This window comes from Protopterus annectens, chromosome 1.part0 (assembly GCF_019279795.1).
Source record: "Protopterus annectens isolate FY-2018-M chromosome 1.part0, PAN1.0, whole genome shotgun sequence".
Lineage (NCBI taxonomy): Eukaryota > Metazoa > Chordata > Ceratodontiformes > Protopteridae > Protopterus > Protopterus annectens.
The window spans coordinates 1,989,116,938-1,989,134,808 of record NC_056725.1 but is presented as its reverse complement, the minus strand read 5'-3'; positions in this window follow the sequence as shown (position 1 = coordinate 1,989,134,808).

The window sequence follows — 17,871 nt, the reverse complement described above, 5'->3', positions numbered from 1 at the left end:
TTGAAACTTTAAGGTTATATGCCAGGAAATTGGAAGTTTGAGATCATAGTCCATCTAAATTTAACATTCTTAATATTATTGTAGCATTGTGTAAGATAGGATAGAAACAAAAAGGAAAATAAATGCCCTACTAACATTAATGCATCACCTATTAAATATAACAGCAAAGAAACTTGTTCCCTTTTATGCCCTGTTATAACACTGCATACATTTACATATATATTTTCTTTATCACCGAGGCTATGCAAACTTACTCTGGTTTTAGTTTCAAATCCAGAATGTAATTAGATCCAAGAGAGTTTAAGTGATCTGACACTAGATACAGTGTGGAAAAAGAACTTTAACACGATAAAGTAACTTGGGAAATGTTCAGCAGAGAGCATTATTCTATGGCTGTGGTGACTTTGTTTGTAAATCTATGTATCTAGAGTTGACTAGGTCTTCCATATGATATAACAGGTAGCCTGTTTCAAAGTTGATTCTTCAGGTATTATTTATACACTACTGTTGATATCAATTTGTTGTAGTATTACATTTTATTCAGTGTTAAATTATCTGATTCGCTACTTTAGAAATATTGACTGACCAGATAAATTGAAGTCCTGACGTAATGGTGACAAAATAGTGTTTTCTGCAGATTAAAGATTTCAGTACTAGTGAGTGTGTTATTGTTAGTATATGGGTTATCTAGTTTGCAGTTTGGAACATTTTACTTCCATACAAGGGAGAATAAATTCCCATAGGCTCTCATAGTAAGTCTGTGCAAAAATCCAAAAAAGGACACAACTATCTGAATCACGTTTAACCTGAGTGATAATAAATCCTATGTTTCTAAAATAAAAAATGCAGTCACTTGGGTAAATGTAATTTGTCTAAATAAAACATAGGGTTTTTTTGTCAGTTAGCAGTGTAGTATAGTTTAGCATCTGTAATATATTATGTGAAGCTGCAAACTGTTATTATCATTAGTGACATTTAAAAGTATCATTAACGAGGTATGAGGAAAGAAAGTATGTGGTTTGACTATGGTTTTCACACCTGCTAGCGATTTTCTCATCAATAATTACTTTTTTTTCCTTTTCTTCCTTTTTTCTCCCTTCCCTTTCTTTCCATTTGCAGTCCTTTGATTTTCTCTCCAATCGACTAGACAACCAAGTCTATTGCTTAGCTTCTCAAAGGGGAACTCTGCATGCAGACGGACTTCTGGAAGTGCCACCTCTTGAAGACAACCTCTGGAGCTGCAAAATGACTATCAGTTCCACCCGTGGGAAAGCAAGGAAGCCATGCATGTTGTGCACTTCCTGTTGGGACTCTCATGGCATGCAAAACAAGAAGAAAAGATCGCACCACTCCAAAAATGAGGCCTAGGACAAGGCAGGAGTAAATTATAGCAGAAGTAAGTCCGCGGCTGTTGTTATGGCATGTATCCAATCTCGGGGGCTCACTAATCCAAACAAGAGGATGTGGCTAGTTTTCTATGGTGGGAATTCTTTTAAACACAGTCATGAAGGTAGATTTTGCTTCTTTGATGTTGGCGACTGAGTATTTCACCTCATCAACAGAAAATAACAGTGTATTTGGATACTTCATTTGGAATTTTAGTTTTTTGTCAATCAAAAACTTGCAATAAGGAGAAAGGAGCTGTCTAGCCTGTCTAATTTGTAGGGGCAAGTCTTGGGCGAGAGAGATTCTGTTGTTGTTCCATATTAAAGACCCCCCCATTTTTTTTTGCAGATATTAATATTTTGTTAACATTCTGGAAGTTAAGGAGTTTGGCATAGACAGGTCTTGGAATATTTGATGACTGTGATTCTCTCAAGGCTTTGTGTGCTCTTTCTATTGTTATTTGATGAGCTGTTTTTTGGTCTTTGAGTAGTGTTGCAAATATTTGCATGATAGAAGGAATCAGTTCGTTGTGCTGTATATTTTCCGGCATGCCTCTGATGATTATGTTATTCCTTCTGGATCTTGCCTCAAGATCAATAATTTTTGCTTGCATGGTTTGTATGTCAGCTTCATGTGAGTCAGATTTTTGGGGTAAAAGAGCTATTTTTTTCTCATTCTCTGTGATTTTGGTTTTGGATTTGTCCATTCTTTCCAAGATTTGGTTGAAGGAAGTTCCAAATGATTGTAGTTGAGTAGACAGCTCTTTTATTGCCTCTTGTATAGGTAGTAGGGCTGCTTTTATATCATCCAGATTTGCCAGTTGGTCAGCTTTATTTTTATTCCCTGATTTTGCAGTATCTTGTTGCTTTGTTATTTTCTGTCTTTTGGAGTTTAAATCCTTCTCAGGTGATAATAATTCTGAGAGTTTAGTTTTTGTTGTTGTAGTGTCCATGTTGTTCTCTTCTTTTGACATTCTGTGCAGGTAAAGCGTCTTGGTTTATAGCCAAAGATGAGTATGGAAAGTGGCCTGAGCACACGGCTTCTATTCTTTGTCTCTTTCCACAGCTCCGGTTAATCTGTTATAATCTTGATAGATTGTCTAATCCTTCAGGTTTATTTTCCCTCTTCTGGGTTAGTGAATGTTGATTAGAGTTGTTAACTCAGGATATTGTTCTGAAATAGGTCCTGGTATTTCCTCAGGGTTGAGTTTATTCCATAAGTATTGAAGAGCTGTAGGTTAGCAGTGTTTACAGAACAGCGGCCATCTTTGAATCAATATAGTGCTATTTTTAAGTATGGTGACATAGTATAGGTTAAGTCAGAAGTGAAAAAAAGGGAGTTTGATGTGTAGTATTGTAGCAAAGGATTAGCTTAAGAAAAGATATATAAAGAGGATAGACATAGTGAAAAAAGGTAGAACAGAAAAATATAATAAGGTGGGAAAATGTAGTAGAGGATAGTAGGGAGTGGATAGGTAAGTCAAGTTAGTAGAGGTAGATGACTAGTCTGGTCTGGAGCAGGGGCATAGCCAGCATGTTTTGTGGAGAAGTTTAATTCTGTTTTTAAATAGAGATAGAGAGGTGAGTGAGGTGATGTCATTAGGGAAAAGATTCCAGGATTTACCTACCATATTAGAGAAGAGAGAATCCCCAGCTCTGTTATTAGGTTTTGAGGTGTGGATAAGAAGTTTGTGAGATGATCGTAAGGACTTTAGGTTTTTATAGGGGGTGATGAGGGTAGATAAACTTGGAGTATTAGAAGGTTTGTATAGGATGTTGTGGGCAATGGTTAGTTGGTGAAATTTAATCTGTTGTTGTAGTTCTAACCATCCTAGCTGTTTTAAGTTTATACAATGATGGGTTCGGAATGGGTTGCCTGTAGCAAATCATGCAATGTTATTATAGGTCATTTGCAATTTATTGAGGTTATTCTTGGAGAGATTAGTAAAGATGGGAGAGGCATAAAGGAGTGTAGAGATCAAATGGGTGTGGGCGATAGTAGTTTTAGCAGTAGGGGAAAGGAATGGTTTAACCCTTTAGAGACTGCCAATTTTTTTATTGACAGTCTTTATGGTATTATTGATGTGGATGTCGAGGTTCAGATTATTGTCGATGGTGACACCTAGTAGTTTGGTGGTATAGTCAGAAGATATTATAGTACCATTGATAGATGTCACTGAGAATTGTAGAGGAGAGGACTTCAGAGTGGGAGTGAAGAGGAGGCGTTTGGTTTTCTTTAGGTTCAAAAGAAGGCAATGCTGAGTGAACCATTGTTCAACTATGTTAAATACTTTTTGGGTGAGAGCATGAAGGTCATGGGAGGATGTAGCTGAACATAACAGTGTGGAGTCATCAGCATATTGTATACATGTGGTTTGTGGGATAGCTAGATGAAGGTCATTAATAAATATGGAAAAAAGAAGGGGTCCAAGTATGGAACCCTGAGGGACACCAAAGGTAATGGGTAAATGGGAGGATAAAGTATTATGCCAATGTACTGCTTGTTGACGTTTGTCAAGGTAGGATTGGAACCATTTTATGGAAAGTGGGTCTACTGACAGAGATTTTAGGATGTTTATGAGAATCTGGTGGTTTACCATGTCAAATGCTTTAGACAGGTCAATAAATAGAGCAGAAGAAAGATTATTCAGGTTTCGTTGTTTGTTAATGTAGTCAGTAAAGGCCAGGAGGGCAGTGGTAGTGCTGTGGGAGGGTCTGAAACCATGTTGACAGTTGGAAAGTAAATTGTTTTTGATTAAATGGTGAAGAAGTTGTTTATGGATACAGTTCTCCATGATTTTAGCTAGGGGAGAAAGTAGGGCAATGGGGCGATAGTTAGATATTTCTGTGGACTGTCCACCTTTATGTAGTGGGATAATGTGGGAGACTTTCCATAAGGTGGGGGTGCATCCCTCAGTAATAGTCCTATTGACCAGTATGGAAATAGGATAGGCTATGGCATTGGATGATAGTTGTAGATATTCAGAAGGCAGTAGGTCTGCAGAAGGAGAGCACCGTTTCAGTTTCTTCAAAAGGGTTTGAATAAATGTGGTTGAGACAGGTTTGAGATGAAAGGGAGGTGGGGTTGAGGAGTGTGAGGGTAATGTGAAGGTATTTGATGATAACTGACTAGCTAGTGTTTGGATGGCATCTGTAAAGAAGGTATTGAAGGTATTAACTTTATGGATGGTATTTTTCTGGTCTGTATTTTGAGGGTTTGGTATTGTGGATTGACCTGGGTGGAGTAATTGCTTAATGCTGGCCCAGAATTTCTGTGGGTTGTTGTAATTAGGTTGTTGATATTGTACGAAGTATTTTTGTTTGTCAGGAAATATGGCCTTTTTAGTGTCATTTCTTAGCTGTCTAAAGGTTAGTTGGTCAGCAGTGTTTTTTGTCATTCTCCATTTGGCCCAATATTTATTTCGGATGTGAATTTTGTGTTTGGTTTCATTAGAAAGCCATGGAGCAGACTTGGTCTTAATTCTGATAGCTCTGGAAGGAGCATGATGGTTAAAAATGGCAAGAAAGGTAGAATTAAAAAAACTAACGGCTTCATCTAGAGGCAGTTGTTTTAAGGGAGCCCAATTGCATGCTCTTAGTTCCATTTGGAATAGATCAGGGTTAAATTTCTTTTTGGATCTAATATGTCTAATGGAGTTTGGGGAGGGGGTGTTAGCTTTATATCTGATGATGTAGGTAAGTGAGTGATCACTGATATCATCAGGGAGAGTTCCAGAATCATAGTAGAGAGTATGATTGTTTGTGAGAATCCACTCTAATATGCTTGCTTTCTTGTTAGCTTTATTTATTCTGGTGGGGGAGGTAATGGTTTGAGAGAAACCATATAGGTTTATGTGTGTGGTAGGAAGGCTGCTACTATAGGAATTCCAGTCTAAATTTATGTCACCTAGGATTATAGTTTCTTAAGGCAGGTGTTGGGATAGCCAGCAGAGTATATTTTCCAAGGTGGCTATGTTATTTCCGGGGGGCAGATACATGCAGATGATATAGATTGATTTAGCTTTGTTAAGTTCAAGTTTAGAGATGAGAATCTCAGCCTTGGAGTCATGAGGTAGATTACAGTTGTAAGTGGTTAATTGAAAGCCAGATTTAAATATAATAGCCACCCCACCACCTTTCTTGGCTACTCTGTCAAGTCTTAGGATATTATATCCAGGTGGGATAATTTCATTGTCTTGGATGACAGGTTTTAGCCATGTTTCAGTTAGGCAGATAATGTCAAAGGAGTACACTTCTAGGAGAGCATGGAGTTGAGTCACCTTGTTGTTAATGCTATGTATGTTAAGATGTGCTAGTAGGAGAGAGTTAGAAGGTCTTGCAAGGTGAGAATGGATAGACTGAATATGGTTTTGAAGAGTGATAGGGGTTACAGTTGGGCCAGGGTTTGGATGAATATCACCGTCCTTTACTGTGAGGGGTTGTAGTAGATAGCTTGGATTAGGGAATTTGTTGTAGAGAAGTAGCACTCTTTTGTAATATTGTGTACTATATTTCATGTGTAGTGTTCTATGATACTTTGATAGTAGGTAGCTAGGTGTCCATGTTATGTTTGCATGGTTATGGAGGTGTGGTAAGGATTGAGAGTTGGTTTGTTGGTTGTGGTAAGTAGTGTCTGGATGAATTAATTTTCCAAACACTGTAGTTCATTCAATAAGGCTTTATTAAATGTTCACACATCTGAATACTGTCTTCATTAACAGTACTGATAAACAATTAGAGTTCAAAGTTATTGCACATCATATTCTGATTGTCCTGAACAATGTAAACTAACATAGTCTTTATATGACTTTATGTACTCAGGCTCAAGTGTCTGTCAGCTTCTCTAAGGTAACAGGTCGAATGAACTTACAAACCTTAACTGAACTGCTATCCTGAACACTATTATATTGCTTCAGTCCAGTAACTTTCCTTATTTACTTTTTTAACCTTAGTCTCAGGCTTTGCCTCGTATGTGCTAAGGAACAGTCTGTAGCTAGCAAGGTTGTATCTTTCCCTTGAGAAAAAAACATTCTGTCTGCACACTTTATGCTTATCTTTCCTTTCTAATAAACTGTCTCTTATGCATAACTGAAACCCGATTTATTTTACCCTTTAGCCTGTCTAATGTCTAATAACTACTTTAAAATGGAAGCTCCTAATCTAACAAATACTTTTTCTGCTGTCTTGCATACCTATGCACAGACCCTCAATGTTAGCAACTGCTGAGTTTGTATGCATTGTGCTACTGCCCATGAGGAGGGTATTCCATTGATTCCTACACCAGTGACTGATTCAGAGCTTCTACTGCATTTTGTCTTATTTTTCATTCTAAAAATCAAAAGAATAAACATGTTTCTACCCCCTTTATGGTAATGCCGCTTCAAGTATCAATGACTGGTAAAGAACATGTTTGTTATCATAAAAATGGAGCACATTTTGTTGGAAACAGTGCTTTCAATTTCACCTGGAAAATTTAAGATGGGGCTGGAGGACGGTGCATGGCAACATTACATGATTATTACAACATTTGTGAAACTCAAGCTTATCTCTGGTTACCTGCATACGGGCCTGGTTGTTGTTATATAGTTCATGTTATTTCAGAAATACAACACAGAGTGGTTTTACCTGAAGAAAAGATTCATAATGCTCATCGCAGGAGAGACATTTAAGACATTTCTAAGCCAGTTGGAAAGATAGATTCTTTCTGGGTTTGCCATAATACTGTACAAAAGACTGATTTTAAAGGAGTTTCTCACATGGAGTTTGATGATGGGGTCATTTCTGGAGTAGGTATTATACTTGCTTATGGGATGATGAAGTCAGTCTATCAACTTAGGAAGGTATCTAAGCTCTCTGAGATTTTGAGTAATTCTACCTTTGAGGCCCTTAATTTGATTGCCCAAGAATTGACTGCAATGCACAGTGTGGTACTACAGAACTACATGGCACTGTATTTCACCTTTGCTTTCTAAAGGGGGTATATTTGCGCTCATCCAAAGGAGGGCTGCTCATTTATTCTTGATAATATTGATGCCATTTATAGTAACCTAGAAATAATCAGAAAGTTACTGAAGTTTCACATGCTAAAGAGCCTGACAATTCCCAGCAGGCAAGGTTAATTAATCTTTTCTCCAGATAGGGAGGAAGTATTTTAAAGTTCTTCATGCTAATAGTTACATATGATAATTTTATTGTCAGGCCTTATTCTTTTCATAGTAAAAGCTTGCATTTTAAAATATTTAGAATCCAGAAGGAATATCAACTTGCAAATGCTTAAGCTTAATGAATACCACTGACCACAATTGATGAGAATCATAGTATAGCAGAAGATGAAAATAAAGTGTTTCAAGTTTTTAGTAAACTATTTGATAATATATACAAGGCATCAGGGGAATGTGAAAATAAGTGTAGTAGAGATAGGGAATGTATAACTCAAGATTATTCACAGTATTCAGATTTTGATTTTTCATTCAAGATGTAGGCATATTTTTATTGTTACTAAGACTATATGTTTGAAATGACTGCATACATTTTTTTCATGTCAGGGACACAAGGAAATAGCATGTGAAGAATGTCTAATAGCAAATGAAAAAGTTTCTGTATATCTGAAGTCTTGTAATCATTGTCCAGTCATAAAAAGTATTATGATTTGAGTGATGCTTTATAGAATCAGATGAGGGAATGTGAAGGTTTGAAGTTTACAGAGAAAGAAAAATGTTTGTGTGTGTATTTCATTTCCAATATGTTTTCATTACAAGATGTATCTGGCAATTTACTTCCTGCCTAATATTAGAAACTGTCAGCATAGCAGAAATGTAGAAAGTTCTGTTCTTGGTAGAAGTTCAGTTATGGAATTTGGAACTTATGTCTAGTATGGAAAATTTTAAAAACTAAAATCAGAAGTTCTTAGCAAAATTAATACTGTAGTGTATTTTTAATTGGTCAGTGGTTGTTCTATGATGGTTACAATAATGTTGCTTTTCATCAGAAAAGGTATAAAACGTGTGATTCTGTTGTTCGAGGAGAGAGGACCCTGATTTCCTAGTCTCCCATGTACATGCTTCCTTTGTAATAAAGAAGATTATTATTCTCTGCTGAACTGTGTCATGTGAAAGTTATTGTGTACCTTAACACTGGTTAATCTGGATCTTCCTAGATCTTGTTGAACAAAATCTGCTTTATAACCAAATATCCTTGAATGGTTATGGACATAATGTTCACCTTTGTCAAGTCAGTTTGTCAGCTCACATGCCATATATTCACCTGTTTTCCAACCTTCCGTTCTTCTCTCTCCAAGAGTAGAGCTCAAGATTATACAGAAACAATATTAAACTAAAGCAAACACATTTTTTTTTGAGGAGAAATGTGACAGGCTTGGTGATGCTTGTGTTTGTTTTTAAGCAAAAATAAAGCTGCATTAAATTTAATTAAGATAGCAAAAACAAAATTTGCATCATATAAAATATAACAATGGCTGGTTAGCTCCGTTGGTGAAACTGTGGTACTAATAACTCCAAGAGCATGGATTTGATCCCTCTTTGGTCCAGCTACCTTATGTACTCTGCCCTTCTCAGACCAATCATAGAGTACAATGCTCCCTTTGGGATGTACTTGACCAGGCATTTGCAGCAACTAAAGTGACCTCAAAGGTTCCTAACAAAAATAATGCAAGGCATAACAAAACTGCCTTATGTAGAGTGCCTTAAACCCCTTTCCCCTCTACTCAGTCTCCTATAGATTGCTGAAGGGGTGATCTTTGCCTGGCTTAAAGGCATCCACAAACCCTACACTTATAACTCTCCTACATATTTGTAAGTAAAAGAGTACCAAAAATACAAGATCTAGAGACCGGAATTTTATCTGTGACTTGAACAGAACATGCTGGAGGGACAGATATGTGTCACAGAGACTGCCCTTCCTATGGAACAGGCTAACCATCCATGTGAAGCTAAGTTAATTTATTACCCAGTTTAAGCACAACCTACATACATACATACAAATATTTCAAGCATGGACATTAATGCCCTTCTAGCTTGCCAATATATCAGAACACTTGTTCCCATGGCAAGTGTCCAGGAAGTTCTTAAAAATATCTAAACTAGTTTTTGCTTTAATGTAATTTGGTAGTATGTCCCATGCATCAGCTACTCTGTCAGAGAACCAAATAGTACACTTCTCATTCCTATAGAATCTTCTACATTATTTGTCTGATGATGCTCTAGTGGTTTTTGATAACCCCAAACATTCCCAAAGGTATTTGCCTCTAAATGCCCTATATACCTGAATAATATCTCCTCTTAGATATCTATAAGAGACACTTTACAAGTTCAGATGTTTTAGTTTTTTATAATAACTTAAATGTTCACATCCACGGATGCCCTTGGTATATTTCCAAAGTACTCTTTCCAGTTTACTCATGTTTATATTCTTATAGGATTTCCATATTGTTATTCCATACTCAAGTTTGGGTCTAATGTATCTAACAAACAATGACTTCATCATTTTAGACTTCATAGACTTTATAAATCTTTTTATACATGCTATAGTTCTATAATTATCACTAATCAACTGGTTGATATGACTAGACAAACACATAACTGGATCTACCCATATACCCAGGTCTTTAAATGAATCTACAGTTTCAATCACTGTGTGCTGTATTAAATATTCACCTTTCAATTTATGTCTCCCAAATCTCATTTGCTTAGTTTTTGATGTATTTATCAGCATATTATTATCCTGTGCCCAAATGATCAAGTTAGTGAACTTATTTTGCAGACATTCCTTATCTGTAACACATGTAATCAGTTTACCCATTTTCAACTTGTGTGCATATAGACCGTAGAATACCTCACATGAAAAAGTTAGGTCTGAAAGATACAATCTAAACAAGCAAGAGCCTAGGACAGAGCATTGTGGGACATCCTGACTTTAACCAGGAATTTCAGCTGTCCAATTGCTGTACTTGTCATGTCTCATTTGTAAGCCATGCAGCTATCCATCTTATCAAGAGTACATCAACACCTAGCTGTTCTAATTTATTGATCAGTGTTTTGTATATGACCCTGTCAAATGCTGAAGTAACATCTATATATGACATCACATAACAATTTTCCATTCATATTTGTTATTATATCATTATAGAACATCATATTACAGGTGGTAATAAATCTATTTTTAATAGATGCATGCTGATACATGATTGCAAGTCCCGACCTATCCCATTCTGACAATAACTTATCCAATATTACCTTCTCCATTATTTTTCTGCAACATGAAAGTACACTTAAGGGTTTATATGACTCTGGGTTTGTCCTACTCCCCTTTCCCTTAAAAACAGGTGTAATAAGTGCATGCCTGCAATCTTGATGAATCTCTGCATATTTATATGACCTAATGAATAACAGATATAATGGTATTGTAAGTTATTACTAAAGTGTTCGCAGGTCATTGTTACTAATTTTGTCTCCTCCCTGTGCTTTGTTTGGATCCAGTTTGACAGTTCTTTTTCAATATAATCTAATTTGATTCCAGTATCTGAGGTTACCTGGATATCACTAGGACAACTTATCACACCTTTTGTGGAGCCACACTTTTTACATAAGATTTTATAAATATATCTATAATTTGTTGTTTCTGAGAATAAATTTTGGAGTCTGCACACAGTTTATCAATTTGTCTGTCTTTACTCCTTCCACATCTTATATGTCTATAAAAAAGGTTTCCTATTATGCTCAATATCTTTGTATACATTTTCTTCAAATTTTTCTTGATCTTGTCTCACACTATGCTTAATCTGTTTGTCCAGCTTCTTTATTTCAGTATTCAAAGTTGTAGTTCAACATCTCTTCCATGTCTTATATTTTTTGTCTCTCACCTTAATCAGGTATCTTGTTCTTATGGAAATATATCCCCCTGACGTTGTATGCCTACATTGTGATGTTAAACATTTTTTGATTTTTCTGCACTCAAACAATTTCTCTTTCAAAACTTTTCACATTCCAACTGTAGTATTTCCACTGACTACCTCACTCCAGTTAGTTTTAAACAGTGATGGTTTTGCTTCCATATAATCTGTAATTAACCTTCTGTGCATTGGTTTAGATTTCAGTTTGGTAGAATTATCTATCAACAAATTAACCTTTATAACCCCATGATCACTGCACATCAATAGTTGTAAAACATGCCTTGAAATAACAGTAATTTCTTTAGGAACACAAGCAATACTATGTTCTATCTCCTGGTATTTTTTTTTAATCTGAAGCAATTGTTGTTCCTGAATATACGCTGTGAGTAATTTCCTTACTAATGTTGCTGAATCAATATTATTCCAGACTGTTTCTGGTAAATTTAAATCCACAGCTAATATTATCCTTCCCTCCTGTGTTTCATGCAAGAAATGTTTGAATTCCTCTAGGTCATCTGCACTTGACTTTGGTGGTCTATATACTCCAACAATTGTTATATGTTACAGGGTTGTCTTTATTGTCACAGTTACACAGTCTATAGCATTGGTGTTATCATTGAACTTGTAATAATCACAGGTCTTATAACTGTCTTTAATCCTTATCATAACACCTCCACCTGATTTTTTGTTTGAATGTCTGTTACACATACCTCTCAACCTCTCAATGCAAGAAATCTGGGCAAAGACAGAAAGAATGGGAGATCAAAGGCCCTAAAACAGGGACATAATTCAAATATTGCTAGAGTAAAAGGGTTTGCATTGTAATGTATTTTCTGAAGGATGTAAAGTCTAAAACACAAATGTCTGTCATTATTTAGTGATTTCAATCTTCAATGATTTGCCAGAAAACCACAAATTATATGAGGAATAGACCACAAATATGAGGAAAAAATCTGGACATTCTATGAAAATCTGTACAGTTGAGAGGTATGCTGTTACAGTAAAAACATTTCTACCCTGTCAGAACTGGTTCTCAATCATTGTTCTTTAATCAGGTTTCACAAACAATAACAACATCAATTTTGTGGTAACAGAGCAAATTTTCCAATAAAAAAATATTATTAATGTTGCAAGCATTAACAACCATCAGAGATACATCAATGTTGCTATTTGTGAACTGCTACATTTTTGACCTGGCAAAAATCTTGCCTAGCGTTTGTCAAATATTGCAAAGTATCTACTGAAAAAATTCACTTTCCTTATCTTGACAAATGCACACCATCCTGTCTGAACACGTTTGCCCAAAACTAGGCTCGGATGCTGTACACATTTCCATTTTTTAAAACAGGACATTTTTTCCATGCAGGTATTTACCCAAAAAATCTTTTCATTCACGGTAACCTGACTATCTTTTCTGTAGGTGATTTGTGAAAAATACTTCCTAACACCAGTACAAGCTATACTTTCTAAGAAGGCTGTCAGTTCCTTACTAACAGTCAGAAAGTTCTTGTGGATGAAATAATTTTTACTGATATGAATATAAACAGATCCGTACTTCCATACATTAATGTGTCCTAAGGCTTGTCTCACATCTTCTGTTTTTGCTCCTGGAAAGCATAACACTATTTGATGTTCATTATTTTCTCTGCACATGTAAGTATCAGTTCCTCTAATAATTGAATCTTCAATTACAACAATATCTTTGCTGGCCAGCTCTGAAGAATCTTCAACTTTTAATACAATAATATCTGCTCTATCAATTGTTACAGAGGGTAGATCTTCATCACTATTAGTCTTATTAATCACATTGCTTTCATTGTGTATTAAATTCTCATCCAGCTCGTATTGTAAATCCACAGCTTTAGCCATGTAGTCAACATCTGTCTTGCTCTTCTTTTTTCTTACAGTGAAGTACATCAATCTTTTCATGTTCAGTGTTGCTTTCTTCCTTTTCACCTGCCCTTTGCCTCATTTTTCTACCTTCGCCTTTGGAAAAATTATGCCTTTTTCTGTACACTGAAGTTTTTCTGATAGAAAAATATTATCATTCCCTATAACCTGCTTATTACATAACAAAGCAGTGTCCTTTTTAGTACGTGTTCTGTTTATTTTACAGACATCAATCAGTTTCTTTTTCTTCCTTGTTATTTGTTGTGGACTTTTTCCATTCTTTCTTTTTTGTTGTTTCCTTCTAAACAATCCAGATAATGAAACTGCTGAATACTTGCATCCAGCATTCCAAAGTTGTCAGGGGGCAATGCCTTGTTTCATAGGAGTTGAATGATCTTTACAGACAATAGATGCATCATTTCCTAAATGTGTCCTATTTGTTCTTTGCCAAACATTCATCTCGCCAGTTGAGTCATTAATATATGTAACAACAGTTCTCCAAGCTGTACCAGTTGCACAAGTGCAATCATCAAGTCTAGATTTACTTCTAACAATGGCAAACAAATCAGCAAAGTACAACTAAATACTTAAGCACAGTACAGTTGTTTTGACCATTCAAGTTCTGCAGGCCAGACAAAACCTGTAATTCCTTTACATCAGATACAGTCACACTTCTTTTTAACAGTAAAGATCAATAAATCACAAGCCAAGGTAGGATTGTTTAGATAAGCTCTGGAGTCTCCTCTCTGCAGTCTGTGTAAATTTATAGCTGTCTAGGCCCCTTAAAATGGCTAGAGCTTGCCTGTCTAAAACCTATCCATTTCTAACAACCAACAGTGAAATTAAAGGTAAAACAACAAAATATGAATCAAAGTAAATTTTGTTAACAAGGTATCCCTTCCTACCTACAAACAGTGAAAAGCAATGATGACAAATACAATATAAATTCAAATAAAACTTCTCTTACCAGTCAATTCCACAGTAAATCACAAACCAAGGTAGGCTTGTTTAAGACAAGTGGATAGAGAATAGACAATTTACACCAGGCCTGGCACCCACATCCCTTGTGGACAGAGATAGCTTATAAATGACAAGAACTTAATCTCCTATTTGAATATAGTACATCATTATTTTTTCAGAAAAACTTGGACAAGCTTAGAAAGGCTCCCGAGATCATTAGCTTAGTAACTGTATGTGAATCTATGAAAACTGAAACCAGTCTGCCATTCAAATATGTGAACATTTGGAAAGGATTGGGAAGAGAGAATGGATAAGCAATTCACAAAAAAATGGCAAGATATATGTATGGCTCCCAAATATGCAACAAAGTCTAGAAGATTTAGGATTTTTGCTTGGAAATGTTTGCATAGGTGATTTTATACAATAAACAGACTCCAAAGAATTTTCCCTCAGGTGAATTATAAATGTTGGAGGTGTGATTGGAGTAGAAAGAGATAATTTGGGAGTGTAATAAGTGGGAAAACTTTAAAAATTCCCAGAAGACTGCTGTGTCAGAAATACTGGGTGAGCAAACTGGTATAACTAAGGAAATTATGCTTTTGAGCTGAGATACAGAATTAGAATTGTCTAGAAGTAGTAAGGATGTGCTGAGTTTAATTCTGGTGGCTGTCAAGAAAGCAATTATTGGAAAATGGAAATCAAAGTCTAAAACAACAATATTAGAAGTAGTAAATATAGTAAAAGAAATAAAAGAACTGCAAGTGGGGTCTTTTTAGTAAAGGTTAGGAGAAAAATACATAGAGAAAAACAAATGGGAATTTTGAGAACGATACAATAATATTTTGGAGGAGGAATGAGATTTAATGGAAGGTAAGAATTGAATGAGCTATGTAATGGTCGAATGACAATGATTGCATAGAAGATTATCAACTGGATTCAGCAAGCCATGCACAGTGTGCAGGACTAGTGCAGGAGCTCCAGCAGGTAATATGTCTGCCGTGCAATCCAGGAATAAGCTGCTGGGATGTGAACGAGCGCTCCTGCACTAGTCTTGCATGGAGATAGCTCCAGTATGCAAATCACCCCATTTGCAGGGGAAACCCATGCAAATGAGGTAAATTTTCGATCCAGGAAACTGTCAGCCAGCTGTGCAAGACTAGTGTAGTGCGCAGAAATGTACTCGGTTAGGGTGCATATAACGTGTAAAGCATGCCAATGGCCAAATATATGACCATTATCATGGAAAATAGTTAAAAAAATTACTTTTATTTTTTTAGCCAATTTCGGCTGTTTAATTGTAGGGCAGCGGCAAGCAAATGGGATCAGGTGAAACATAAAAAAAAACTGAAATAAGCATTCTAACCAAAATCACTATTAAGCCATTATACTCAATGGCAGGCAGAAGACAACATGGCCAGTGAATAGTGGTTGCTAAGGAGGGAGGCTCAGTGTGGGACCTTAACTATGCATCAGCAGGTAATCCTATGCAAATGAGGGGAATGATACTGAACATCAGATTCCCCCTCAATGCTAGTCAGCACCCAACATTGTAAGGTCAGGAATAGCTTGGTGCAAGCCTAAGAGTTAGCTGACATCATACAGGGATGTGTCAGGTATACTGTAAGTGGATTGGAGCCCTGTGGCTTGTGTTTGCCCTTTGCTTAGCAGAGCTAAGCAAGGGTGTGTGTTTGAGGCTGCCTAGCAATTTTTACATTGTGTAAGCAGGTGTACATGCCACTCACTGGGTTTTAAAGGGAAAAAAAGCAAAATAGGAAATAGCAGCTTTGTGCACATTTGAGCACTGTGTTTGCACGGTGCATCCCCGGGCTTAAACAGGAAGGCAATGGGAAGGGTAAACAGCAGTAGGAAGGTAATCAGGGAGAACTAGCATAGCTGACAGGTGAAATGTATCAGAATCAGCCAATTATACAGACAGCAGACTAACCCAGCCCAGAACACTACTGTAAACAATGCAAACATCTTTCCCTCCTTTTTTTCCCCACATACTCTACACCATCGGTGTATACAAGAGGGGAAATTTTAACAAACAAAAACAACAAAACGATAGGGGCTGCAGTAGCTATCATACATCAACATGTGGAAGAGGCTGAGGTTGATGAGGATGAGAATGCTGTTGGTTAACCCACAGTGAGGAGACGGAGAAGCATGTACAGACCCAGGATAACCTACCAGGGCCTACATGACCTGGAGATAGTGGAGTGCTATAGGGTGGACAGGGACTTCCTACAGCAAATTGTTGAGCTGTGCCGGCCATGCCTGACACACAGAACTGACAGAGGGGAATCCATCCCAGTAGATACCAAGGTATGTGCAGGCCTAAGTATACTAGCCTTCCAAACGCTAACTGGGGATATCATGGGGATCTCAGAGGCATCAGCATCCAGGGTAATCCACCAGTTCCTGGATGCCATGTCAGCACATGCCGGTGAGCACATATACTTCCCCAACATGTGTGAGGCGTTGGCTAGCAATATGCATCTCTTCCACCAAATAGCAGAATACCCTGAGGTAGTGGGTGCTATAGACTGCACACACATACACATCAAAGCACCACCCGGTGACCAGGGTATGGTCTACATCAAGCGCAAGGGCTTTCCCCTCCATCAACTGCCAGGTCATATGCGCTGCCAAGGGCATAATAAGGAATGTGTGTGCTGGCTGCCCTGGAAGCTATCACGATTCCCACATCTGGCATCTGACACAGCTGTATCAGAGATTTTCCAATGGAGACATCCCTTATGGTCACCTAGTGGGGGAATGCTGGTTATGAACTGGAGCCATGGCTGATGACACCCATCAGAAATGCACACACACCCAAATAAGTACTCCATAATGAGGCACATGCACAGACCAGAATTATAACAGAGCATGTGTTTGGGATGCTCAAATTATGATTCTGGTGTATGGACACATCCGATGGAGCCTTGCAGTACTCCCCAGCTACATGTACTCAAATTGTCATTGTATGTGCCATGCTACACAGTATGATCCTGTGGAAACAGCTTAAGCAGGAAGAGCACGGGGCAGGGCCACACAGCCCCGCACCATTGCCAAGGCTTGCACAGGCACAGAGTGACTTGGAGGAGGAACAAACTGAGCCTGCCCCAGTAGGCAGAAGGAGGCATGCCCTGGCCTTGGCAAAGAGGCAACGAATAGCACATACACTGACACAGGAGAGACCCAGGGAATGACACCTGTCTCTGACTCACACATACAATAAAAGGGATGCCAAGCATGACACTACCTGTGCTCAACTATGTATAGGGAGTGTACTATGTGCATCCGACATAGACAGCCCTCCAGCACCATCCTCAGTACTGGCACACCCACAAGGTAAGTCACTCTTCTTACCAATTGCCGAATGGAGTAGTATGTGTTGTTACTTGTATCTACTGTATGGATGTGAGCATGCAAGGGAATTGTGTGGCTGAATGGGATGCCAGCAGATAGTAGACACCTATATTGGCAGCATGTGATCTGTAACAGATACTGGTGTCACCATAGTAGCCAGTACTACACATGGTGACAAAACCCACTGCAGGAAATGTGCTGGGCCACACGTGTGTCCATATGACACACACATGCAAGTCAGGGAGGTTCACATACCCAACAACAGTCTCAGCTAGCAGGACAGGTGTAGACAAACACAAACAAAGGCCATGCTAAGGCCTCTGAAAGATGGCTATGGGTAACCACCCCCTCAGGCCT